At 41.8% G+C, this 26,982-nt stretch overlaps 1 protein-coding gene across 8 annotated transcripts in view; it reads right to left on the reverse strand.

Annotated features, from left to right (window-relative positions):
* LOC122559010 (ERC protein 2) overlaps positions 1-26,982 on the reverse strand; it is an 825,386-nt gene that overhangs the window by 786,467 nt on the left and 11,937 nt on the right. For all 8 annotated transcript variants that reach the window (XM_043708089.1, XM_043708091.1, XM_043708092.1 and 5 more), the window contains exons 2-3: positions 8,965-9,126; positions 5,930-5,989 (exon numbers count right to left, since the gene is read on the reverse strand). The gene's annotated coding sequence lies outside the window, so the exon portion shown is untranslated. The remainder of the gene's footprint in view (positions 1-5,929; positions 5,990-8,964; positions 9,127-26,982) is intronic.

A 26,982-nucleotide genomic window follows, 5' to 3' on the forward strand; every position in this document is an offset into this window, starting at 1 on the left:
AGGAAAGAGAAATGGCAGAAAAGCAAAACAATTACTTCAGAGGAAAACAAAAAAAACCCACACTCTAAAATACAAAAGATCAAAGAGTCTGTTGACAGTGTGGATTTTTGGAGAAATTAACAAAAGCTTACAAATCTCTGGGACCTGACAACTTTCACCCTGGAATGTTGGAAGAGATAACTAGAGTTAGTGAATTCATTGGTAACCATCTTCAAAATTCTATTAATTCTACAACACAGTGTTTGCAGACTGCAAAATTTTAAAAGGAGAAGGAAAGAAAAGAAAAGAGAACTACAGGCCTGTTAGCCTACGTCAGTAGTAGGGAAATGTTTGAATCAGTTGTGCAACACAGGATTGCTGAATATTTACAAAATAATTGTCTGATTGGACAGTCAACATGGATTTTCGAAAGGGAAAATGATTTTTTAAAACCCTGATAGTTTTAAGGATGTTACTAGAAAAATTTATAAAAGGGGAAAACCAGTGGACGTGATGCATTTGGATTTTCAGAAGGCTTTTAATGAAGTCCCACACAAGATACAAGTTAACAAAATTAAAGTGCATGAGATCTGGTAAAATAGACTAACTGATTCTTAATCCACACTAAACAGGTGTAAACAAAATGAATAGAGTGGTTCTTTTTCAGGGGGTTGGCAGGCAGTGACCATGGAGTACCATAAGGATCACAGTTTGAGTCCCAGCTGTTCATAACCTAGATCAATATTTGAATTTGAGGACAAACTATGATATTTACAAACTTGCAGATGACAAAACTCAGTGGGGATGCACATTGAGAAGGAAGCAAAGAGGTTTCACGGGGATTTAGACAGACTGAGTGAGAAAGCAAAAACATGGCAGATGGACTATAATGTGGATAAGTGCATGGTTATCCACTTGGACAGGAGGAAGGAAGATACAGAATATATTTTTTAAAAATGGTGAGAGATTGAAAACGTTGATGTTCAAAAGGACCCAGGTATCCTTGTTAAAAAGTCATTGACAGCTAGTAAATATTGCAGGAAGCAGCAGATTAGTCTTTAGCTCAGGAGCAAATAAGTCTTGCTTCAGTTATACAGAACACTGGTAAGACCACAATATGGAGTACTGGGCTGTGACGATACAATGCCTTTAAGAGGTGTATTTTTTCCTTTTTTTGAAGGGAGGGTTTAAGGCAGAAGTGAAGAGCTGTCTATTAAAACTCAAAATAAACAGCTTTTGAGGCCTTGTGTGTTTTTTTAAAAATGTTGGAACAATAGAAACAGCCAGCATGGATGTGGTCAAGCTCCCGCAGAACCAGGAGTTTTAGCTTCAGCTTTCAGCAGTTGGTGCTGAAGTCTCAGCAGGGTTTGGAAACTGCAGTACATTTCTCCCAGCTACACAGAGTTTTCTCTTGGTATTTTCCTGCTGCTAGATTTGCATGTGAGACAATAGGTTTTCTGAATTTGCCTTTTGCCAAGGATGTGTTTACTATATTGGAGCAGTTAATTATTATTCTATTAAATTTTCCAATAGAGTTGTTATACCAATTTCTTCTTTATTTCATTGTATTTTAACAATTGTGAATGAATAAAGTCTGTTTTGCTTTAAATTCAGTAGTCTTGCTTCCAGAATGAAACATCGGGCACTTGTCTTTAAAATAAAGAGTTAGGGTCTAGGCTACCTTCATAATGTATTTTTGAGGGGGTCTAGTCTGGTCCAGAACAGTACACAAAATTGTACGCCTTGACTAAGGAAGAATATACTTGCCAGAGACTAAGTGCAGCAGAAGTTCACTGTACTGATTCTTGTGATGATGGGTTTGTCCTATAAGGAAAAAATTCAGGAGAGTGAGCCTCTGTTTTCTCAATTCAGAAGAACAAAAACAAAGGGCAAAGGGCAATCTCAAACTTACAAAATTCCTTCAGAAGGGACCAGCAGAAAGCATAGTTCCACTAGCTGAGAGGTCTAGAACTAGGGGGTTACAGTATCAGTATAATAAACAATCCATTTCAGACAGTGATTCACTCAGAGGCTGGTGAATTTTTGTAACTCCCTCGTCTAGAGGGCTGTGGAACCTCAGTCATTCACCAGGTTCAAGACATTTTCTTATTCCAAATGATATCAAGAGATATGGGATAGCGCCAGAATACAGCATTGAGGCAGATGATTAGCCACCACAGTCAAAAAGTGTGGTGCTGGAAAAGCACAACTGATCAGGCAGCATCCAAGGAGCAGGAATGAGGGGGTGGCCCAAGGGGGTGGAGAGATAAATGAGAAAACTGATTAAAAATCAACATTGTTCCATGTGGTTGGAGGGTCCCAAGGCAGAAGATGAGGCGTTCTTCCTCCAGGCATCGGGTGGCTAGAGTTTGGCGGTGGAGAGGACCCAGACCCAGAACGGGAGGGGGAGTTCAAATGTTCAGCCACAGGTCAGTGGGGTTGTTTAGCATGTGTCCCAGAATTGTTCTCTAAAACAGTCTGCAAGTTGGCGACCTGTCTCCCCAATGTAGAAGAGACCACATCAAGAGCAATGGACATAGTAGATAGTGTGTGTGGAAGCTGAAAACGTGTTGCTGGAAAAGTGCAGCAGGTCAGGCAGCATCCAAGGAGCAGGAGAATCGACGTTTCAGGCATGAGCCCTTCTTCAGCCCATACCCAAAATGTCGATTCTCCTGCTTCTTGGATGCTGCCTGACCTGCTGCGCTTTTCCAGCAACATATTTTCAACTCTGATCTCCAGCATCTGCAGTCCTCACTTTCTCCTAGTGTGTGTGGAAGTACAGGTAAATCTCTGTCTGTGGAAGGAACACTTGGGGCCTTGGACAGAGGTGAGGGGAGTGCAATGGTAGGGGAAGGTGCCATGAGTAGAGGGTGGATTGGTGGTGGGGGGGGGTGGGGGGTTGGCGTGGACCTAACAAGGGAGTTGCGGAGGGAATGGTCTCTGAAGAACACAGATACGGGTGGGGAGGGAAATATATCCCTGGTGGTGAGGTCTGTTGTAGATGGCGGAAATGGCAGAGGATGATGCACTGTATCCGGAGGTTCATGGGGTAGAAGTTGAGGACCGGGGAGTTCTGTCCATGTTGCGATTGATAGGGTGGGGTTCAAGTGAGGAGATGCAGGAAGTGGAGGAGATGCTCTGGAGGGCATCATCGACCACGTGGGAGGGGAATTGTGGCCCTTGAAGGAGGCCATCTGGGATGATGTATGGTGACATTGGTCCTCCTGGAAGCAGAGCAGCAGAGGCGGAGGAATTGGCAGCAAGGGATAGCATTTCTACAGGAGGCAGGGTGGGAGCTGGTGTAGTCCAGGTAGCTGTAGGGGTCAAGTGAGTTTGAAGTAGTTATCCATGTTGAGTTGGTCACCAGAAACAGAGATGGAGAGGTCCAGGAAGAGGATGGAGGTGTCTGACATGGTCCAGGTGAACTTGAAGTGAGTGTGGAAGGTGTTAGTGAAGTTGATGAACTGTTCCACTTTCTCATGGAAGCATGGGTGGCACCAATACAGTCATCAATGTAGCAGAGAAAAAGGTGGGGAATGGGACCGGTGGAGCTGCGGAAGATGGACTGTACCACGTACCTAATGAAGAGACAGGCATAGCTAGGGCCCATGCAGCCCATGGCTACCTCTTTGGTCTGGAGGAAGTGGGAGGATTCGAAGGAGAAATTGTTGAGTGCAAGGACCAGTTCAGCCAATCGAATAAGTGTGTCGGTGGAAGGGTACTGGTTGGGTCAGCGAGAGAGGAAGAAACGGAGAGCTTGGAGGACTTAGACATGGCAGATGGATGTGTACAGGGATTGAATTTCCATGGTCAAGGTGAGGCATTGGGGGCTGGGCAAACGAAAATCATGGAGGAGGTGGAGGGCATGGAACAGTCCACCTTCCACAGATGCATTGGCACCATTCTTAACCTTGATCTCCGTTACATCGATGACAGAATTGACATCACCTTGTGCTCCCACAAGGAGGTTGAACTGTTCATCAACTTCACTAACACCTTCCACCCTGACCATCTCGGACACCTCCTTTCTATTCCTGGACCTCTCCATCTCCATTTCCATTTCCAGCAACCGACTCAACACACACATTTCGTTCAAACCCACCAACTCCCACAGCTGCCTGGATTACACCTCCTCCCACCCTGCCTCCTGTAAAACACTATCCCTTACTCCCAATTCCTCTACCTCTGCCTCATCTGCTCCCAGGAGGACCAATTCCACCATTGAACATCCCAGATGAGTCCTTGAAGAAGGAGGCGCAATTTCCCCTCCCAAGTAGTCGGAAATGCCCTCCAGCGCATCTCCTCCACTTACCAATCCTCCACGCTTGAACTCATCCTTCCAATCACAACAAGGACAGAACCCCTAGTCTTCACCTTCCACCCCAACAAGCTCCGGATACATCGCATCATCCTCTGCCATTTCTACCACCTACAAACAGACTCCACCACTAGGGATATATTTCCCTCCTCAGCCCTATCTGCGTTATGCAGAGACTATTCGCTCCACAACTCCCTTGTTAGGTGCACGTCCCCCACCAACCCACACTCCATTCCCAGCATCTTCCCCACCACCCAAGTAGTGCAAAACCTGCGCCCATACTTCCCCCCTCATCTCCATTGAAGGCTCCAAGGAATCCTTCCACATCAAACAGAGATTTACCTTACTTCCACACACATCATCTACTGTGTCTATTGCACTCAGTGTGGTCTCCTCTACAATGGAGAGAAAGGACACCAACTTAGGGAATGTTTCTGAGAACATCAGAGACACACACACCAAACAACCCCACCATCCTGTGGCTGAACACTTGAACGCCCACTCCCACTCTGCCAAGGACATGCAAGTCCTGGGCCACCTCCACCACCAAACTCTAGCCAACCAACATGTGGAGGATGAATGCCTCATCTTCTAACTTGGGACCCTCCAACCACAAGGGATCAATGTCAATTTCACCAGTTTCCTCATTTCCCCTGCCCCTACCTTATCCCAGATCTAACCTTCCAACTCAGCACCACTCTCTTAAACTGACTTACCTGTCCATCTTCCTTCCCACCTATCTGCTCCACCCTATCACCATCAACGCTCCCACCTTCATCTACCTATATTGCATTCCGAGCTACCTTCCTTCCCAGCCTCGCTCATCTCTGAGCCCCCTTAGGTCACCCCCTGATTACTGAAGAGCTCATGCTCGAAACGTCGACTCTCCTGCTCCCTGCATGCTGTCTGAGTGGCCATGCGTTTCCAGTGCCACACTTTTCGACTCTGATCTCCAGCATCTGCAGTCCTCACTTTCTTCTCCTATTGCACAGCACTCTCAACAGGCTGAATGGCCTACTCCTGCTCTTATGTTCACATGTCATTAAGGAGAACCTGGGGAGATGAGAAATAGGAGGACAACAGAGGCACTGGTCAGGGAAAGGAAGATAAGCCATTGCAAGCAATATTCAGACTATGATCAGACAGACAGAGGAATGGAACCAGATGAACACACACCTTCCCAGTGAGTGGAGGAAATGTTGAACAGGATGGTGTGGTCAACCATGTCAGAAGATGGCTGGCAGGCGTAGATTTCCCTTTGTCACAATCACAGAAAATGTCATTTACGACTTTGATTTTGATATTGTACCAAGGTAGAAAGCTACAGCATGCCCATGGGTGTGCCTAATCCTGACCCTGTAAGGTAAAATTCCACCTACGTACTAATGGTATCAAAATCATACAACACTGCTGTTTGGATTCTTCTTGCAGTCACAAATGAGTAAGGCCAAATAAGCTTTATTAGTTAAAAAATGCTCATCGATGGGGAAAAAAAAAATCCAGAAGGAGGAAAAGATCTGGTGTAATGATAGGAATTGCACTTTAATAAAAAAGAAAATACATAGCAATATTTTTACCAGGTTCACAGTAACTTGAAATAACAAATACTTCCAAAAAAGTGCTATACTCCACCTCAGGTCAGACTTGAAAAATACTGTTAACTGCCGGTTAGAATCTGTAGAGGTAGAAGAGCTGTAGGGAAAGAAACGTATGTCAGCTTGATGTGCTCCTGGTAGGAAAACAGATAGCGTAATTGATCTCATTTTTTAAAAAAAATTGTCACCATTTTTCTAGAGTGCTGTTCATTAATCATGTTCACCTATTTAGCCTTGCATAGTCCACAAGGGATTAATCACAGCAACAGTAAAAATTGAGACCCAATCAATTCACAAGTCACGCCATCCTGTGTTATTCTCTCAAAAAAAAAGAACATCCTTCTTCCTTCATCAATACCTCTGGGGGCAATTCACCTTTCAACTCCTCTCTCCTGATATATGTCTAGCTTTAATTTGCTATTTTCCTCCCAACCATGAAGACAATGTATTATGCTGCTGAACAACTTACCAATAACCTACTTTTGCACTTTTAAAAATAGTAAATGGCATGCAAGTGAATCACAAACAGATTTATTAACACTCAAGTAGGTGTTGCGTTCTCCCATGGCGCAGCATTTTCTTGCAGTAGCAGTTGTCTAAGACATGTTATCAAACTGAGTTTATGAATATACTTACTTCCCAGAACATAAATCACTCCCTCTTTTGAGCAAGTTAACAGCTAAATCTTTAGCTGAATTAAAATCTTTAATGACATACTGAATACATGGTCATTGCATTTTTTTTTGCAAAGACAAAATCTTCTGCGCACTATGGACAATGATAGCAACTGGAATATCCATGTTTTGCCCTCAAACTATTTAGCATTCCAGTTTATTCTTTCTAGTATGTAAACTAACTGCAAGAAGGAAGTCAATTACCAAGACAAACTTTAGATTAATCATTTGGTTTGACATTGCTTTTATGTCTGGGCATATTGAAAAGGTTTCTAATTGTGCATGAACTGATTACTACTTCAAAGTTATTGGCCAAATCAACATCCCGCAGACATTGTTACAGGAAGGAACAAGTCCAAAATTATTAGTCATTACTTTAGAATTTGCACCAATCAAAATACACACTTCTGGGCTTGTTATAATGTTAAAGCTGGGAATTCCCAACTAAAAAAAAAATGGGAAGTAAAGTAATTCAACTACCTGTGTACAACAGGGAATTAGTTTACTTAGACATATGTTGTTATAGAAACAGGAACCACTTGGTCTGCAATTCATTTCATGGAATAACAAACCTGTAAGAGGATGCAAAGATAATTTTCCTCTGTTCCCGAGTGTCTTGTGACATTAATGGCACTGTCTAAATACAAACTGTTGCCATTAGATAATCCTACTTGGGCAATAAAATTACCATGACAAAGTTTATGCATAAAGAACAATTTGTAGCCACCAAGATTATTGTTTCGTCATTCCAACAGCCTGAAACATTCTTCTAAACCAGTTAAGCAGAGTCAAGAAATGATAGATCATTGTCCTCAAATGTTTCTTACAACTTCAACATTTAGGGGGATACGTCAGTTCCCAGGGAGGACAATCCGTACAAAAGCAAAATATAGCAGATGCTGGAAAGAAAAAAAAAACATGCTGGAAATAGACAGCAGTTCAGGTAGCATCTGTATAAAGAGAAAAACAATTCATAACAATGATTTTTCATCAAAACGGATTTAATAATTAGAAATACAATGCACGTTAAAGGGGAGGTGGGGGGAAATGAGGAAAAAAAAAGTAAGGTTGAAGTCAGGAGAGAATAAAATGACAAAAGAATTGGTGGTACATGGCCAAAGGCTGTAGCAATGCAGAAAGGAAAAAAATCTAAAAAAAATGCATGTAGACAAGACATGAATGGTAGAAGAAATGAACAGCTGGTATTTAAAAGCAAAAAGAGAAGGATAATAATAATCAGAGTAGAATCAACACCAGCCAAGAAATGGGGGCAGATATTCCACAACAACTGCTGAACTCAGCACTGAGTTCAGAAAGCAGCAAAATGACAAATCAAACATTTGTGCAGTTACAATGGAACAGTACAGGAGAATAGAGATCCAGCTTGGGAGTAAGGTGGAGAATTCAAATGATAATGACCATTAACTCAGGATCATGCGAATGGACTGAATGGAGGTAGACCACAAAAAGGGGTGTACTTGCAAGGACGCCTGCCTTGAAGAAGTTTTCCTCCTCTCTCTACAAGAATCTCAGGGAGTCCCTCTCCCACTGCAACTCCCAGGTCATTTCCTCTGCCCTGAAGCTCTTCAACCATGTCGTGAAACGGCTCACTGCCTTTATTCCTGATGAAGGGCTTTTGCCCAAAACGTCGATTTCGAAGCTCCTTGGATGCTGCCTGAACTGCTGTGGTCATTCTAACAGATGAGAGACTTAACGAATCAAGGGTATTTTTCAATGTATAATTTCAGTTACGTCACACTGTAAACTTTTGCTATTAATTCTGCCTTACAATTGTTACTCCACAACCACCTGATGAAGGAGCAGCACTCCAAAAGCTAGTTCTTCCAATTAAAATTGTTGGACTATAACCTGATGTAGTGTGATTTTTAACCTCGTACACCCAAGTCCAACTCCGGCATCTCCAAATCATGAGTAAATGGTATTGAGATTATCAAATTTAGGATACTAAACTGAATGATACAGAAGTGAATCACTGATTCATTTTGGAATTTGGATGGTGAGGAGAGAGGAGGTAAAAAGAGCAGGTTTCTTTTTCTTGCACGTAAAGACACTTAATAAAGTTGTTGCCAAGGGAACGGTGCCTTTAGAATGCTGGAAGTGGAGAACAGGAGGTAGCTGACGGAGTAGTCAATGTTATTACTAATAAACGTGTGGCAGTCCAAATGGGTTTGAGCAGGTTAAATCAACACCAGAGAACTAGCCGACGTGAATATGCAAGTTTATCAGATCAGACGTTTAAAAAAAAGAGTACATTTAAAATGGAAACACATCAGTAGCAAGAACATAAAAAGCTAGTCAATGGGTTGGTTAGGTTACACATACATTAAAAAAAAAGTGAACAAAATGTTGAGATAAATAGCAAAAGAGCACAACTTACGAGTCCAAGGTAAGATATATTGGGCCTCAAAGAAACTTCAGTAGTGTTAGAAGTCAGGATCTGTCTGAAAATGCTGAATTCTTGGAGGAATACCAGATCACTGCTAGGATGACAATTCCTGAAACGAAGTGAGGAGAGTTGTCTATCCTGGTTGTTTATTCTCTGGAAAAATAGGAAAAGGGGACTGTGAAAAAGATCTTTAAAATTTCCAGGACATAAGACAAAGGAGCAGAAATTAGGTCATTTAGCCCATCAAGTCTGCTCCTCGTGGCTGTTAAATTTGTCATCCCCATTCTCCCACTCTCTCCCTGTAACCTTTGATCCTCTTGACAATCAAGAACCTATTTAGTTCAGTCTTAAAATGTACTCAATGACCCAGCCTCTGACTCTCTGCTTTCAGCCAGACAGCCAAGCTTCTATCCATACTAGCAACTTGCTTCTAAACACCCTGGGCTCCTATCTTACTCAGTAGCCTCCTGTGCAACACCTTGTTAAAAGGTGGTGTTCTAGAATTCCAAGTAGATAGCACCCACTGGCTCTCCTGTGTCTAGCCTGTTTATTATCTCTACAAAGAACTCAAACAGATTTGTTAGGCATAACCTCCCCTTGATGAAACAGTGTTGACTTTGCCTTATTTTAGAGAAATCTGAAGGAATGGAATAGAATGGAATAGAATAGAATAGAATAGAACAACACAGAACAGGCCCTTTGACCCATGATGTTGTGCAGTGATTTAATCCTAGTGTAAAATATAGTAACAACCCACACACCCCTCAACTCACTGCTATCCATGTGCACACCCAGCAGTCACTTAAATGTCCCCCAATGACTCTGCTTCCACCACCACCGCTGGTAACGTATTCCATGCATTCACAACTCTGTAAAAAACCTACCTCTGATGTCTCCTTTGTACCGTTCCCCTAATATCTTCAAACTATGACTTCTCGTACCAGTCAATCCTGCCCTGGGGAAAAGTCTCTGGCTATTGACTATCTATTCCTCTCATTATTTTGTACACCTCGATCAGGTCTCCTCTCTTCCTCCTTCTCTCTAGAGAGAAAGTCCAAGCTTATTCAACCCTTCATAAGGCAAGCCCTCCAGTCCAGACAGCATCCTGGTAAACCTTCTTTGCACCCTCTCCAAAGCCTCTGCATCTTTCCTATAGTAGGGCGACCAGAACGGGACACAATATTCCAAGTGTGGCCTCACCAGGGACTCGTAGAGCTGCAGCAAAAACCACACACTTCCAAATATTCAGAAATCTCATCCTTCACAATGGACTTCAAAATCTTTCCTATGACGGTGGTCAGGAGAACGGGCCTGTAATTTCCCGTTTTTTTGCCTTACTCCCTTCTTAAACAGGGAGTTTACATTCGCAATTTTCCAATCCTCTGGGACCCTCAGTGACTCCAATGAATCCTGAAAGATCATCACTAATGCCTCCAACTATCTCTTCAGGTATCTTCTTCAGAACTGATGGAATAGTCCATCTGGTCCAGGTGATTATCCACATTCAGACCATCCAGTTTTTCTAGCACCTTCTCCTTGGTGATGGACAGCATAATCACCCCAAAATCTCTTGGAATTTTGGGATGTTAACTAGTGTCTTCCGAGAAGACTGACAAAGTACTTACTCAGTTCCGCCATTTCTTTGTTCCCCATTACTACTTCTCCAGCATCATTTTACAGTGGGTTAATGTCTTCTTTTGCCCTTTATATGTCTAAAGAAACTCTTGCAATCTTCTTTTATATTATGCCTAGCTTACCCTCATATTTAAGCTTCTCCATCCTTATTTCTTTAGTTGTCTTCTGTTGGTCTTTGTAGCTTCCCATTGTCCTTTGCCATATTATATGCTTTTCCCTTTGCTTTAACGCTGTCCCTGACTTCCCTGGTCATCTTGTCCTCAGTTTAATATGCTTTTCTCACCCACCCACCCCCCCCCCCCCCCCGTGTTATTCCACTGTCTTTCCTGCTAAGCTCCTCTCCCAAATCAATTCTGATCAGCTCCTCCCTCTTGTTCTATAATTGCCTTTATTCAACTGTAACAGTTTTATCTGATTCAAGCTTCCTCCTCTCAAACTGCAAAATAAGTTCTATCATCATTGCCTTCAAAGAGTTCCTTCACCTTAAGCTCCCTGAAGAGTATTCTCTTCCACTCAAGCCTCAAAAAACATGCAACACCATAATGTAACTACCAATGATCAGGCACAAAGAAATGGCAAAGGTAATAAAAAAAAATGACTGTTCATCTAATCTGTATCCAATTTTTGCCAATGTCTTACTATGGCTAAGCTAATGAAAGACGTCAGAAAGTACTACAGAATCTAAATTCAATTTGTATAGTATTATATAAATATGGATTCCAAATCCTTAGTATTTCTGTTGCAAAATAAAAGGGTGGGAGTTATGTAACAGCTTTGAACCTAAAAAAAAAATCACTGCCCAAGACAGTGATCTCCTGTATGATATACCGTGCTATTAATTGACAAAAACATTTATAAAATTTTAAATGTTGATAAAATTGACTCAATAGTAATAGGTCTTATTTCTAGCTAGGAGCTTATATACTACAGACAATCCTTCCCAAACCTAATATCCACTGAAATTACTCCCAACTTCCCAAAAGTAGTCACCATGGTTTGAGTGAAATCATGATGAGTCAAGCTCAAACACCACAATTTGGTCTAATCAATGCCAGCAGAATCACAAATTCAGTCGAACAACTCTCGCGATGAAGCATAATCCCACACAGCTAACTCTGAATTAGCTAAAATGGTTTACGTTTGTCATGTGACCCTACTGATCAAACACAGCAGAGTTGAACCACATGAGCAGAAAGTCATGGAGTGCTGCACAAATCATCATTTGAGACACCGCCCAGCGAAAGGGAGGTGCAAAGTATCACACTTTCAAAACCAGCTCCTAACCTGCTTGACTAATCTTTTGGAATTTTAAGACATTACAAACACCATGGACAATGGGGACCCAGTAGACGTGGTGTACCTAGAATTCCAAAAGGCCTTCGACAAGGTGCCACACAAGAGGCTGCTGCATAAGATGAAGATGCAGGTGTTACGGAAAACGTATTAGCGTGGATAGGGAATTGCTTGACTGACAGGAAGCAAAGAGTGGGGATAAATGAGTGCTACTCTGGTTGACAATCAGTAACTAGTGATGTCTCTCAGGGATCAATGGTAGAACTTTAAATATTCACAAATTACCTAAGTGATGTGGAGTTGGGGACCAGTGTGAAAGTTTGCAGATGACACGAAGATGAGTGGCAGAGCAAAGTGTGCAGAGGACTGTGAAACTTGGCAAAGGGACATAGATACTTTAAGTGTGTGGGCAACGGTCGAGCAGATGGAATACAATGTTGATAAATGTGAAGTCATCCATTTTTGGTAGGAGTAACAGTAAAAAGGATTATTACTTGAATAGTAAAAAGTTGCAGCACACTTATGCAGAGGGACCTGGGTAACCTTGTGTATGAATCACAGAGGGTTGGTCTGCAGGCACAACAGGAGTAATTAGGAAGACAAATGGAATGTTGTCCTTCGTTGCTAAAGGGATAGAGTTAAAGCAGGGAGGTTTTGTTGCAGCTCTCCAGGGTGCTGGTGAGGCCACACCTGGAGTACTGTGTGCAATTTTGGTCTGCTTACTTGAGAAAGGATGTACTGGCATGAGAAGGGCTGCAGAGGAGGTTTACTAGATTGATTCTGGAGTGGAGGGGTTTGGCTTATGAGGCGAGATTGAGTAGACTGGGATTATATTCTAAATTGGAATTTAGAAAAATGATCTTATGGAAACATATAAAATTATGAAGGGAATTGATAAGGTAGAAGTAGAGAGGATGTTTCCACTGGCAGGTGAAACTACGGGGTGGGGGCGCGGGCCAGGCATTAAGATTGGTGGGAGCAAATGGAGGATTAAATTCAGAAGGAATTTCTTCACCCAGAAGGTTGTGACTATGGAATTTCCTGTGAAGTAGTTTTAAAGCTAAGATAGATATGTTGTTGAACAATGAAGGAATTAAGGGTTATGGTGAGAGGGTGAGGAGGTGGAGTGGAGGCCACAGAACGATCAGCCCAGAGCGTGTGCTGGTGTATATGCCTTTGGGAGGGTGAGTGTGCGCGCATGTGTGCGCTTCTGAATACAGTCCTAAATCTGCCCCCCCTAATATTGAGGCTATGCCCTCTTTTCCTAATTTCACCTGCCATTGGAAACATCCTCTCTACATCTGTCTTCTCTATTCCCTTCATAATGTGTATACACGCCAGTGTACATGTGTGTATAGTGTAGTGCAGTCACCTATAGAATAACATGAACCAAACATCCCAGTTGTTGCGTATCCCCAAGTCCACCTTGTAGGACTGTCACCCAAATATCCGAGGCCAAACGTCCTTGATTGCTTGAAGTGTTCCCCGACTGGGACAGAACATCCTCTGTTTGGCAATTGTTGCGCAGTGTCCATTCATTTGCTTGGTCTCGCAAGGAGTCACAAACAACTACACAGTTATATCAACATGTTTCACCCCACTATCAGACTTACCAGAGACTACTCTTTCAAATGAGTCTCATTCTTGGACACGTACATCTCCATCAAGACAGACACCTTAGTAACTCACTCCACCACAAGTCCACAGATAACCTCATGATGCTGCACTTCTCCAGCTTCCACCCTAAATATATTAAACGGCTATCCCCTATGGACAAGCCCTACGCATACATAGGATCTGTTCAGTTGAGGAGGAACGTGACAGACACTTAAAAGATGCTGAAGGACGCCCTTATAAGAACAGGATGCAGCGTCCAACTCATCGATTGCCAGTTCTGACATGCCACAGCAAGAAACGGTGATGACCTCATCAGGAGACAGACATGGGATACAACCAATAGGGTACACTTCGTTGTCCAGTACTTCCTGAGAGCAGAGAAACTATGCCATGTTCTTTGCAGCCTGCAACACATTATCAAATGAAGATGAGCACTTCACCAAGACATTCCCTACACCTCCACTTCTCACCTTTAAACAACCGCCAAACCTTAAACAGATCACTGTTAGTAGCAAACTGCCCAGCCTTCAGCACAACATCAACCACAACACCTACCAATCCGGTCATGGCAACCACTGCAAGACATGTCAGAATGTAGACATGGATACCACCATTACACATGGGGACACCACCCATCATGTGCGCAGCAGGTACTCATGACTTGTCCAATGTTGTCTATCTGATACACTGCAGGCAAGGATGCCCAGAGGCATGGTACACTGTCATAGCATCTGCTTGGTTTCACCAATGGATGAATGGACACCCCGCATAACAATCACCAAACAAGGATGTTCCCTCCCAGTCAGGGAACATTTGAAGTGGTCAAGGACATTTGGCCTTGGAGGACTGTTGCCCGAAGATCCAAGGCAGGCTTTGGGATATGAAACAGTCACTGAGCAGAGGCTGATGGCCAAGTTCAGTACCCACCAAGATGGCCTCAACCAGGATCCTGGGTTCATGTCACACTACATGTGACCCCACTACACATACACACACTAACACGTGATCACATTCACACACACCCTCTCCTGATACACATGCTCTCTCAGACAGACACTCACCACCACACTCTCACAGGCATTTACTCTGTCACACTCACGCGTGCACAAACCCAAGTCTAAGTGGTGAATTTGCATTTGCAGATACATTCTATTTTGTTAAAAAAGCACACATACAAAATGTCCATGTGACATTTTATAAATTCCCACTTTGGAAATAACCTGCCAGTATTCCAATCTTGAAATCAGACCAACCGTAACCTCACACCTTTAATGCACTAAGCTGAGATGTTACCCTTTAAATAAAATCTTAAATTAGTGAGTCGAGAAGATTTGTAGCTCAGGTTGAGGTTCTGGATGTAGGTTTGCTCACTGAGCTGGAAGGTTTGTTTTCAGACGCTTCATCACCATACTAGGTAACATCTTCTCTGTTTGGCCTGTCATAGGTGGATGTGTTGTCCCAGTCAAAATGGTGTCCTTCCTCATCGTTATGTAAGGATACTAGTGAGTATCATTAAGAAAACTATAGGTGTTACCTAACTGAGTTTTAAAACAAGGAGAATTGTGATACTCGCATATTAAAAAAAGAGAAAAAAAAACGGGATGGAAATTAAAAGCATGAATTTTGCATGCTTTCTAAAGCATCTTCTACCAGCAACCAGGCAAAAAGATTTTTCGAATTCATAGCTAAAAACAAATCTGATCTCAGGATTATGCTCCTAGCACATATCATTACTTGGCATTTTCTCCTTTTAAGTATGCTGTCACTTGAAAGGCAGAGTCAATCTCTGACCCCTAAAATGATTTTCCACAACTTTGACAGTGAAAAAAAAAGGAACCAGTACACTGTCCCAGAATAAAATGCGTCATTAACTGAGGAGCATTTCCAGTAGCCTGTCCAAACGCCTCAATGCCTCTTTTCCTTGTGACTGAGATGATCTACTGGATTCTGTCACCTTTTTTTGTTCATTCACAGAATGCAAAAGTTGCTCGTCAGACCATTACTTACAGCCCATGCTTAATTGTTGAAGCAGCCACTGGTGACTCTTATTCACGTGGTGAAGTACTCCCTGAATGCTGCTAAACAAGGAATTCTATGATTTTGACACAAATGAGGAGGAATGGTTGTACTTTTCCAAATCAGGATGGCAAGACTTAGAGGGGATCTGCTGTAGTATACCTTCTGGATGAAGGGCTCTTCTGTTGTAGCAGCAGTGTACTGAACTCAGGCAGAAGGTGGGACTTGGGGTCAAGTCCCATCTGTTCCAGGCACGTGTCTTAACATGTCTGAGTTTTAATTAAGCAGGCTGCTTTGCCCTAGACGGTGAAGAGGATCTTAGCTGTTGTTGAAGCTGCATTCAGACAAAATGCGCAGTATTCAATCACATTCTGATGCCGCACCTTGTTGGTTGTGCAAGGACATTGTGAACTAAATAGTTAACCACGTGCCACAGTCTGCACGTGTGACTGGTGCACAGAAACAGGCATAGGTCCGTCAGCCCTTCAAGCCAGCTGCACCATTCACTGTGCTCATAAATCATCCATTTATGATTTCAGCCAATGGTTGCCCAATGATAGCAATATAACTGAATATCAAAGGTAAGCAGATATACTCACTCATCACAAGATGATCAATGCCTGACAGTTTGTGACATAAAAGGTTACTTGCCACTTAGAGAATGTGGATATTGCTCATGTCCTACTGCATAGGAGTACAACTCTATTATTATCTGAGGAGCTATGTGGGATTGAACTCTTTACATCAGCAAACATTCCACTGTACAGCTTTACCTGGAGGCATGGCCATTAACACAGCAGCTAAATATCCTCCGGCCCAAGACAGACAGAGACGAGCTCATGGGGACGGACAGACGGACGGACGGACACACACACACCCCCCCTGCTCCAACTCAAAACGGTGACAGCCAATCACAGGTTCATTTCAGAGCAATGACCTGACCAGAGGTGACCTGCCCAGCTTAATATTTAAAACAAAATATGGCAGGTAATTTTCAATCATTACTTGGCACATCCTTCATAACAGAGTCTGCTTTCCAAACTTAGTGTGTTTTTCACATGCATCACAGCCTGAAAAGTCCAATCCACATTGTTATGGACCAGACCAAAGCCCTCAAAATATATTAAAAGATAGTCTAGACCCTAACGTTTTTTCTTATTTAAAGGCAAGTGCCAGGCATTTTGTTCCAGATGCAATTTGATTGGTCAAGCTACCAGTCTTGAAGCAAAACACACTTTGTTCATACACTGTAGTTAAAGTACAACAAAAGAAAGAAATTAGAATAACTTAACTCTACTGGAAAACTTAACAGAATAATACATTATTTAACTACTAAACAATCACTGTTTCAATGCAGAAACATCTAATAAACACATCCTAATCAGTAAAGTAGATTATGTTCCCTCCTTGACTGGAGAATTGGAGGATGTGAAACATAGACAGCAAGAGAGAGCAAGGGAGAGACATAGTGAGAGACTAAAGGGAAGCAAGGAGAAATGTACTGCACCTTCCAAACCCAGCATCAACTAATGAAAAACAAACCAAAAATCCTGGTTCTGGGGACCCATTCAGGCTGCCTCTACTGTTCCAGCTTTTTTTTTTAAAAAAAAAAAGACCCAAGGGCTCAAGCAGTTTACTTTATTGCCTTTGTAGCAGACTGATCACCACCTCTGTCACAGCCATTCTTCTTAAAAAGTGCAACAACCAAAACAAAATACACCTCAAAACTACCGTGTCATCACATCATTTAAAGTAAACTTGCAATTCTTTCTTCATCCAAGTATGTGCCTGCTTGCTTGTAGGATCTTTGGTTGAGATTTCAAATTAATGCTGAACAAAGGATTTTGTTTGAGACCTACACCTACCACAAACCAGGTTACAATCACCCAGATTAACTTCACAGGACCGTCACAGTTAGCATTACAGACCTGGAATAAGTTATTGGTGTTACATCCATGGAGGCGACTGCACTATGTGCCAATCCATTCAACAACTCCCACTATTTCATTAAGTAAAGAGTGCAACCAAAATATCTGTTGTGTCTAATTAATATTTCAGCAGTACAATGTAAATGTAAATTCATTATGTTTTTGACATATTGTACTTAGAATAAGTACAGAGATAGTATCAACTAGTGTTCGAGATATTTTGCTGAAAATATCTGAATGAATGCATAAATTTCATAAGCAAATTTGCTTCATATTTGGTTAGAATAACACAATTAAAGAAGGAAAGACAAAACTAACAACAGAAGAAACAACTATCGGAATTTTGTTGATGTTATTTTAAAAAACTCAGATACAGCAATTTAGAAGATGATAAAACAGCTTTTATAGCCAATAACCAACTTGATTCAAAGAAAAAAGGCACTGCAATGACCTCAAGGTATAACTTTCAATTTAGAAATGACTTTATGATGGACTTTCTGAACAATGAAACAAGCTAATATGCTGAAAAAGCACAAGAATAACTGCAGCATGCTTGGAATACAAATTCCCATCAAACATTGCAGCAAGAGATTGAAATTACAGTCCCTGGTTGATTCAACACATTGGGCTAAAACTTAAGATGTCAGAGTGACAGCCATCTTCATACTTTCAAGATAAGGCAACTAAAAAAAAAACACTACCTCTATTTCCAACATAAAACATGCAAAAAGACAAGGGTACGAGTTAAAAAAAGCAGCTGGGCAGGAAAAAATATAGTTCAGTGCCATGAATTGAAAAATGTTGCAATACTGGCCATCATACGTGATCAAGTTTCTTTATAAATCGATTAAATACAAGGAATAGAATTTCTTGAAGAAGAAAACCAATAGCTAGGAGACTGGAGTTGATTAAAATTTTGTACTTAAAATTTCATATACAATAGCAATGTTTAAGAGGCATTTGGACAAACATATGGACAGGCAGAGAACACAGGGCTTCTGACCATGTGCAAGCAGATCAGATTAGTTTAAAATGGCATCATGATCGGCATGGCCATGATTGGCTGAGGGGCTGTTCCTGTGCTGTACTTCCCTATGTTCTCTTACATGCATTTCAAATAATACACAGAAATAAAAAAATGTTGGGGCATTAATTTTATTTAGAACAGTCAGTGTCATATTTTAAATAAATGCAGACATTTAGATTTTTGATAAACTTACTCCATGTAAGACCATAAGACATAGGAGCAGAAATTAGGCTATTCAGTCCATCAAGTCCACTCCACCATTCAATCATGGCTGATAAGTTTCACAACCCCATTTTCCCACTTTCTCCCCATAACTCTTGATCCCTTTCCAATCAATAACTTATCTATCTCAGTCTTAAATATATTCAATGACCTGGCTTCCACAGCCTTCTGTGGCAATGAATTCCATAGATTCATCACTCTCTGACTGAAGAGGTTTCTCCTTATCTCCATTCAAAAAAGGTCTTCCCTTTACTCTAAGGCTGTGCCCGAGAGTCCTAGTCTCTCCTACCAATGGAAACATCTTCTCTACACAGGCCATTCAGTTCTGTATTTTTCAATTAGATCCCCCCTCCTCATCCTTCTACACACCATTGAGTATAGACCCAGAGTCCTCAAGCGTTCCTCATATGTTTAGCTTTTCATTCCTGGGACCATTCTTGTAAACCTCCGCTGAACACACTCAAGGGCCAGAGTATATTGATTAGTGGTATTATTGCGGGACTATAAACCTAGAGATCCAGATAATATTCTGGTGACCCAGGTTTGAATCGGCATAGCTGATGGTGAAATTTGAATTCAATAAAAATCTGGAATTAATCTAATGACGACAAGTGACACCCTTATCCCACAAATGAATTTTTAAAAATTGACCAGAGAAAGGAATACACAAAAACAGCTTTTATGTGGGACTTTCAATGTACAAAAGGTTCCAGGGCACTTTCAAAAAACAAAAAACTTGACATAACCACCTAAGGAGATACTAGACAGATGACCTGGATAAATCTTAAAGCAGCAAATCCAAAGGAGGCAAAGACCCTTAAAGATGAACAAGGCAGTCTGTGTAGAAGCATAGATACAGGTGAGATACCAAACGAGTATTTTGCATCAGTAGTTACTGTGGAGAAGGATATGGAAACTAGAGAACTTGGAGAAATAAATACTGATATCTTGAAAAGTGTCCATGTTACAGAAGAGGTAGTGCTGGGCATTTTAAAATGCATAAATACTTAAAGCCCCAGGACCTGATCAGGCATATCCTTGAACTTTGTGGGAGGATAGGGAAGCGATTGCTTAGCCCTTTTTGAGATATTTGGATCATCGACAGCCACAGGCGAGATGCTGGAAGACTGGAGGTAGCTAATGTCGTGACATTATTCAAGAAAGATGGGAAGGAAAAGCCGGGGACTATAGACAGGTGAGCCAGACATCAGTGGTTGGTAAGTTGTTGGATGGAATGCTGAGGGACAGGATTTACATGTATTTGGAAAGGCAGACTGACGAGGGATGGTCAACATGGACTTGTGCATGGGAAATCATATCTCACAAACTTGATTTTACTGAAGTGATGGAGAGGATTGATGAAGACTTGGTCGACATGGACTTCAGCAAGGCAATCGACAAGGTTCTACATGGCAAACTGTTACCAAGGTTAGATCGCATGGAATGCAGAGAGAGCTAACCATTTGGATACAAAATAATTGGCTCAAAGGGTGGTGGTGGTGGAGGGTTGTTTTTCCAGACTGGAGGCCCATAACCACTGGTGTAATGCAAGGATCGATGCTGGACCCACTGCTTTTCGTCATTTAAATAAATGGTTTGGTTGTGAATATAGGAGGAATGGCTAGTAAGCTTGCAGATTGACACCAAATTGGGTGGTGTAGCGGACAGTGAAGGGGGTTCTGTAAATAATACAAAGAGATCTTGATCAATTGGATCAAATAGGTTGAGAAGTGGCAGATGGAATTTGATTTAGATAAATCTGAGGTGTTGCATTTTGGTAACGCGAATCAGGGCAGGACTGGTACACATAATGGTAAGGTCCGGGAGAGTGTTGCTGAACAAAGATCTTGGGGTGCAGATTCATGGCTCCTTGAAGGTGGCATTTCAGGTAGACAGGGTACCGAAGGTGGCATTTGGTATGCTTACCTTGATTGATCAATGCATTGAGTACAGGAGTTGGAAGGTCATGTTGCAGTTTTGCAGAACATTGGTTAGGCCACTGTTAGAATATTGCGTGCAATTCTGATCTCCTTCCTATCGGAAAGATGTTATGAAACTTGAAAGGGGTTCAGAAAAGATTTACAAGGATGTTGCCAGGGTTGGAGGATTACAGCTATAGGGAGAGGCTAAATGGACTGTTTTACCCTGGAGCATCAGAGGCTGAAGGGTGTTCTTCTAGAAGTTTATAAAACCATGAGGGGCATGGATAGGGTGAATAGCCAAGGTCTTTTCCCCACAGTATAGAAGTCCAGAACTAGAGGGCATAGGTTTAATATGAGAGGGGAAAGATATAAAAGAGACCTAAGGGACAATGTTTTCATGCAGACGTGATGTGTGTATGGAATCAGCTGCCAGAGGAAATGGAGGAGGCTAGTACAACTACAACATTTAAAAGGCTGGACATATGACCAGAGAGGCGTTAGGAGGTATATGGACCAAATGCTGTCAATGGGGCAACTTCAAATTAGGATATCTGGATGGCATGAATGAGTTGGATCCAAGGATCTGTTTCCATGCTGTACATCTCAATGACACTAAGTAGAGGCATAGAGAAATGTGGCAGAGCAATTCCTGGGTTCAGAGCCTAGCACCTGCAAATGGAAGAATGATTTTAAAAAACATATGCACAAAGTCAAAATTGTTAGAGCACATTTAGTAAGAGAGCAGAAAGATCATGAGTGAAATTTGAAAACAAGGATCAGAATTTCAAACCAAGGGGCTGCTTGATCACGAGGCAGTGTTGGTCAGCAAGAACACTCAGTCCTCATTACCCTCTGGTTTGCTACCCACGGATCCACGTACTCAAGAGGTCAGCCCCAGATCCCATGATCAGCAGGAAATTGATCGCACAGTTCTTTGCAGACCACAAGAGTGGTATAATGTTTGCTATCCATGGGAAGTCCATGCCCCCATCCCTTGTGGATGACAAGGATTAAGTGCATGCAAAAGATGTGTGAGCAGCAATTACTACACAATCAGGTGTGAGAGATGTGGGCAGAGTTTTGAATGAATTAAAATTTGAGGAAGGTCAATTACCGGAGAACAAGAATACACAACCAAGTCCATAGGCAATTAAGGCACTGATGATGGTTTCAACAACAGAGGAGTTATGGAATAGGGAGAGTCACGTAATGTTAATGCACTTGAAGGTGCAAAGGCTTGGTTACAGTTCATCTCTGTTCTATGCCTAACATCAAAATTTTTAAGAATCTTATTCAGTTGTTGGAAGAGGGATGGAGCCAGTGATAAGGGAAAATAGTTTGTATCAGGTGGATAGGTTTTTTTTCTTAATATTTTATTGGAGGGAAATTTCTTTTCATCCAAACCTGGACATTGGGCAGCAAAGTAATAACTTAGAGACAGAGGAGAAACCATGCAAGAGAAGTAGCAAAAAGACCAGAATCAGAATACTGCTGAAAGAAAAGGCATCTTTTGTTAAAGCTTTTCATTTTACACTCATCAAGACCATTTGCAAGAAGTACTAAAGGCAAAACAATTGCTGGTTGGTTGGCAAGAGATTGGTCCATTCTCCATGGCCACCCCCCCTACCAATTAATGATGACTGAGAAGTAACTGTCAAACTTTGTTGAATTTTAAACCAAGCAGCTGGACTTTGATTTCTCAGGACAACACCTTGATCAGTGAACCAGAGAACTACCTACTTTGTTTGAGTTGGAATTGTTAATTTTGTCTGAAAGGAACAGGGCTCATTGTCTTAATATATGTATTGTCAGTACACAGAGCTATGTCATAGTGCAAGTCCAACTGACAACCAATTGAGGAACGTCAGCATAATGGTCAGGATTATGTAACAAATGTCTGACTGCAAAATGTAAACATTGTACAATTCTCAGCACACCATCCAATCATGAGGGGCATGGATAGGGTAAATAGGCAAGATCTTTTCCCTGGGGGTGTGGTCAGTCCATTGCTTGTTGCAAAACATCCGAATGATTCTGCTATTTGGTGTGATCAGCCTGTCATTGGGACAGACAGCCTACATGCTCAATACCACTGGCACTAAACTTCATACACCACATTATTCATTTGTGTGACCGGTAGAATGTACTTTCAGCATACAAAAAGGCCCTCTTCTTGACAGATAGAAAGGACATGCAAACACAGTCCATCTATTTCAACACTATAAAATAGGTTCATTTCTCAGGGCAATGTTTTGACTAATCAGAATCAACTTGCTGTATTTAAAATTTAAACAAATCTTGGTAGTTAAATGCCAGTCATCATTAACTGGTGTAATTGCCATGGAAAAGAAATGGTCTACCGGAGTGCATGTTCTGAACCATCAGCACTCTGCTCTCATGCAGTATAACTTCACTTTTCCTTTATTTTGTTTTTTTTTCCCAAATTCTCCTCTCCTGATTGGAGAGATTCTCACAAAAATGTTCTGGTAAGGTTGAGCATACATTTTGGAGATGGCGAGACATGCAAGGTCATCAGATAGGATAGGGTGGTTAACAATATGGTGGCAGCTTGCCAGGACTGTGGAAGAAACAGTTCAGTTGAATTTCTTTTTGAAATAGGAATGATTGCGGTAGATTTGAAGAAAAAAAAAAGGGACAACACCTATGGTGAGAGAATTGCTATTATCAGCTGCCATGGAAGCCAGAAAGTTGAATAGATAAATTTATTAGTAATAAAGTCAATAGATGCATGTCAGAGGACACAAAGTGGAAGACAAACAGCACAAGAAGTTGCTAATTTAAAGGTTAGAGCAGGAAGCAGCAGATATATCCGAACAGATGTGTCTTAATTTTTGGAACAAAAAATTATTCATGAGCTTCTCACATTTCTTGTTGAAAGCAAGTGTGGTTTGCTAAGATAGTTTGTGTTGGAAAAAAACAGAAGCTGTTTATTTTTGCTTTTCTAGATAGTGTTTGATCGGTGATGGAGCATATTGCCTGATAATGCTTCAAGTAATCTCATCAGATCTAGTGATAAATAGTTTAACCAAACACATCCAAGTTGGACTTTAAGCGAATGGAGGTGAAGAATGAATTGGTGGAATAGTTAGCAAGAAGAGGGACAACAACGTGACAAGCATGTGATTTAACAAATCATTAACCACTCGGAGCCACAATGGTTTAAAAACCAAAGACTAAATAATTGGGAATGATAATTCAGTGGCCATTGATTTGAAGGACGTTTTCCCCAATGACAGAAATAAAAAGACATGACCTGCAAGGGCCGGGGTGGAGGTGGGGACAATGTGGATAAAGATCAACACAACTGAATGATTAGATATATCCAATCATGGCAATGATAACAGCAAGAGAAGACTGAGGAGGTAATTGAGTTTGTGGAAAGACCTGAGGTGGCACTTGCAGTGACGATAAGAACTTGCTCATGCACGGAAAATGAGAAAAGGATACCTCTGAGAAATCCATTGAAGTACGTGTGGACAAGGATTTAAAATGGAAGGTATGGGGTGGTGGGGGGGGGAAAATGGCCAAAGCAAGCACCCAGAGGACGAGGAAGAAAGACGTAGGTATAGAGATAAAGGGTTACACCATGGTGAGGGTATTACTGCCAAAAGAGCATTCTACCGGACATGGCAACGCTAACATAATTGCCTGGAACACCAACAGCCAAGCATAAATGCCGTGATATTTCGAAAGGCCATTTCTTTTTATTGTTCTATATTTTTGCTTGTGGATTGAAATGGGAAAAAAGGACAGTTTTAAAAACCAAGGATCATGGAAAGAATTACTGTATTTGTTCATTAAAAGTTACATGCACTCAATCTAAGGGCTATTTACGCTGCTTTTTAATTGTGGCAGTGAGGGAAGTTATGATAGAAAAGCTGGAGCTGAGGGTGTGTACCAAGAGAGATTCGGCAAGCAACAGATAGTCTGTAAAACGATGACTAATTTTCGATGACAAAAGCCTTCTGCTAATAACAGAGATTAGCTCCCAGGTAGCTGAACACACTGTGTGAATGAGTGGTCAGAAGCCATGCTACCCCGATAAGCATAACATACTGCACAATCAATCAACAGACATCTTCTGCTCACAACTATCTTTTATGTACAAAGATTGTACAGTATTCAGAATCATAGGGATATACAGCATGAAACAGACTCTTCACTCCAATCCATCCATGCTAGCCAGATAGCCTAACCTAATCTAGTCCCATTTGCCAGCACTTGGCCTACATCCCCCTAAACCCTTCCTGTTGATATACCCATCCAGATGCCTCCACCACTTCCTCTGGCAGCTTATTCCATACACTTACCACCCTCTGCGTGAAAACGTTGCCCCTTAGGTATCTTCTAGATCTTTCCCCTCTCACCCTAAACCTATGCCCTCTAGTTCTGGACTCCCCCAACCCCAAGGAAAAGACCTTGCCTATTTACCCTATCCATGCCCCTCATGATTTTATAAAATCCCCACAAGGTCACCCCTCAGCCTCCAATGCTTCAGGGAAAACAGCCCTAGCCTATTCAACCTCTTCCTATAGCTCAAACCCTCCAATCCTGGCCACATCCTTGTAAATCTTTTCTGAACCCTTTCAAGTTTCACAACATCCCTCTGATATGAAGGAGACCAGAACTGTACACAATATTCCAAAAGTTCCCAAACCAATGTCCTGTACAGCCACACCATGACCTCCCAGTTGCTATACTCAATGCTGACCAATAAAGGAAAGTATAGCAAATACACTTCGTCACTATCCTATCTACCTGTGACTCTACTTTCAAGGAACTATGAACCTGTACTCCAAGGTCTCTTGACCTTACATTAAGTGTATAAGTCCTGCGAAGATTTGCTTTTCCAAAATACAGCACCTCGCATTTATCTAAATTAAACTCCATCTACCACTCTTCAGCCCATTGGCCCATCTGATCAAGATCCCATTGTAATCTGAGGTAACCTTCTTCGCTGTCCACTACATCTCCAATTTTGGTGTCATCTGCAAACTTACTAACTGCACCTCCTATGTTCACATCCAAATCATTTACATAAAATGACAAAAAGCAGTGAACCCAGCACCGATCCTGGTGGCACTCCACTGGTCACAGGCCTCCAGTCTGAAAAACAACCCTCCACCACCACCCTCTGTCTTCTACCTTTGAGCCAGTTCTGTATCCAAATGGCTAGTTCTCCCTGTATTCCATGAGATCTAACCTTGCTAATCAGTCTCCGATGAGGAACCCTGTCGAATGCCTTACTGAAGTCCACATAGATCAGGTCCACTGCTCTGTTCTCATCAATCCTCTTTGTTACTTCTTGAAAAAACTCAATCAAGTTAGTGAGACATGATTTCCCACATACACTGCCATGCTGACTATCCCTAATCAGTCCTTGCCTTTCCAAATACATATACATCCTGGCCCTCCGGATTCCCTCCAACAATTTACCCATCACCGATGTCAGGCTCAGCAGTCTACAGCTCCCTGGCTTTTCATTAACACTTTTCAGAAATAGTGGCACCATCTGAGCCCACCTGGAGTCTTCCAGCTCCACATTTGTGACTATTGATGATATAAATATCTCAGCAAAGGTACCAGCAATCACTTCCCTAGCTTCCCACAGAGATTTAGGATACACTGGTCAGGTCCTGGGGATATATCCACTTTTATGCATTTCAAGACATTCAGCACCTCCTCTGGAATATGTACACTTTTTAAGATGTCACCATCTTTTTTCCCCCACATTCTACATCTTCCATGTCCTTCTCCACAGTAAACACTGATGCAAAGTACTCGTTTAGTAACTCCCCCATCTCCTGTGGCTCCAAACATAGGTTGCCTTCCTGATCTCTAAGGGGCCCTTTTCTTCCCTAGTTACCCTTTTGTCCTTAATGTATTTATAAAATCCCTTTTCATTCTCCTTAACCCTATTTGCCAAAGCTATCTCATGTCCCCTTTTTGCCTTCCTGATTTCCCTCAAGTATATTCCTACTGCCTTTATACTCAAAAGGATTCATTTGATCTCTCCTGTCTATACCTGACATGTGCTCCCTTCTTTTTCTTAACCAAAACCTCAATTTCTTTAGTCATCCATCTTTCCTTATACCTACCAGCCTTTCCCTTCACCCGAACTACTGTCGCTGGGCTCTCCTTATCTCATTTCTGAAGGCTTCCCATTTTCCAGCCATCCCTTTACCTGCAAACATCTGCCCCCAATCAGCTTTTCGAAGTTCTTGCCTAATACTGTCAAAATTAGCCTTGGTCCATCACTATTTTAAAATTAATAGAATTATGGTCACTGGCCCCCAACATGCTCCCCCACTGACACCTCAGTCACCTG

The sequence above is a fragment of the Chiloscyllium plagiosum genome, chromosome 18, assembly GCF_004010195.1.
Source record: "Chiloscyllium plagiosum isolate BGI_BamShark_2017 chromosome 18, ASM401019v2, whole genome shotgun sequence".
Lineage (NCBI taxonomy): Eukaryota > Metazoa > Chordata > Chondrichthyes > Orectolobiformes > Hemiscylliidae > Chiloscyllium > Chiloscyllium plagiosum.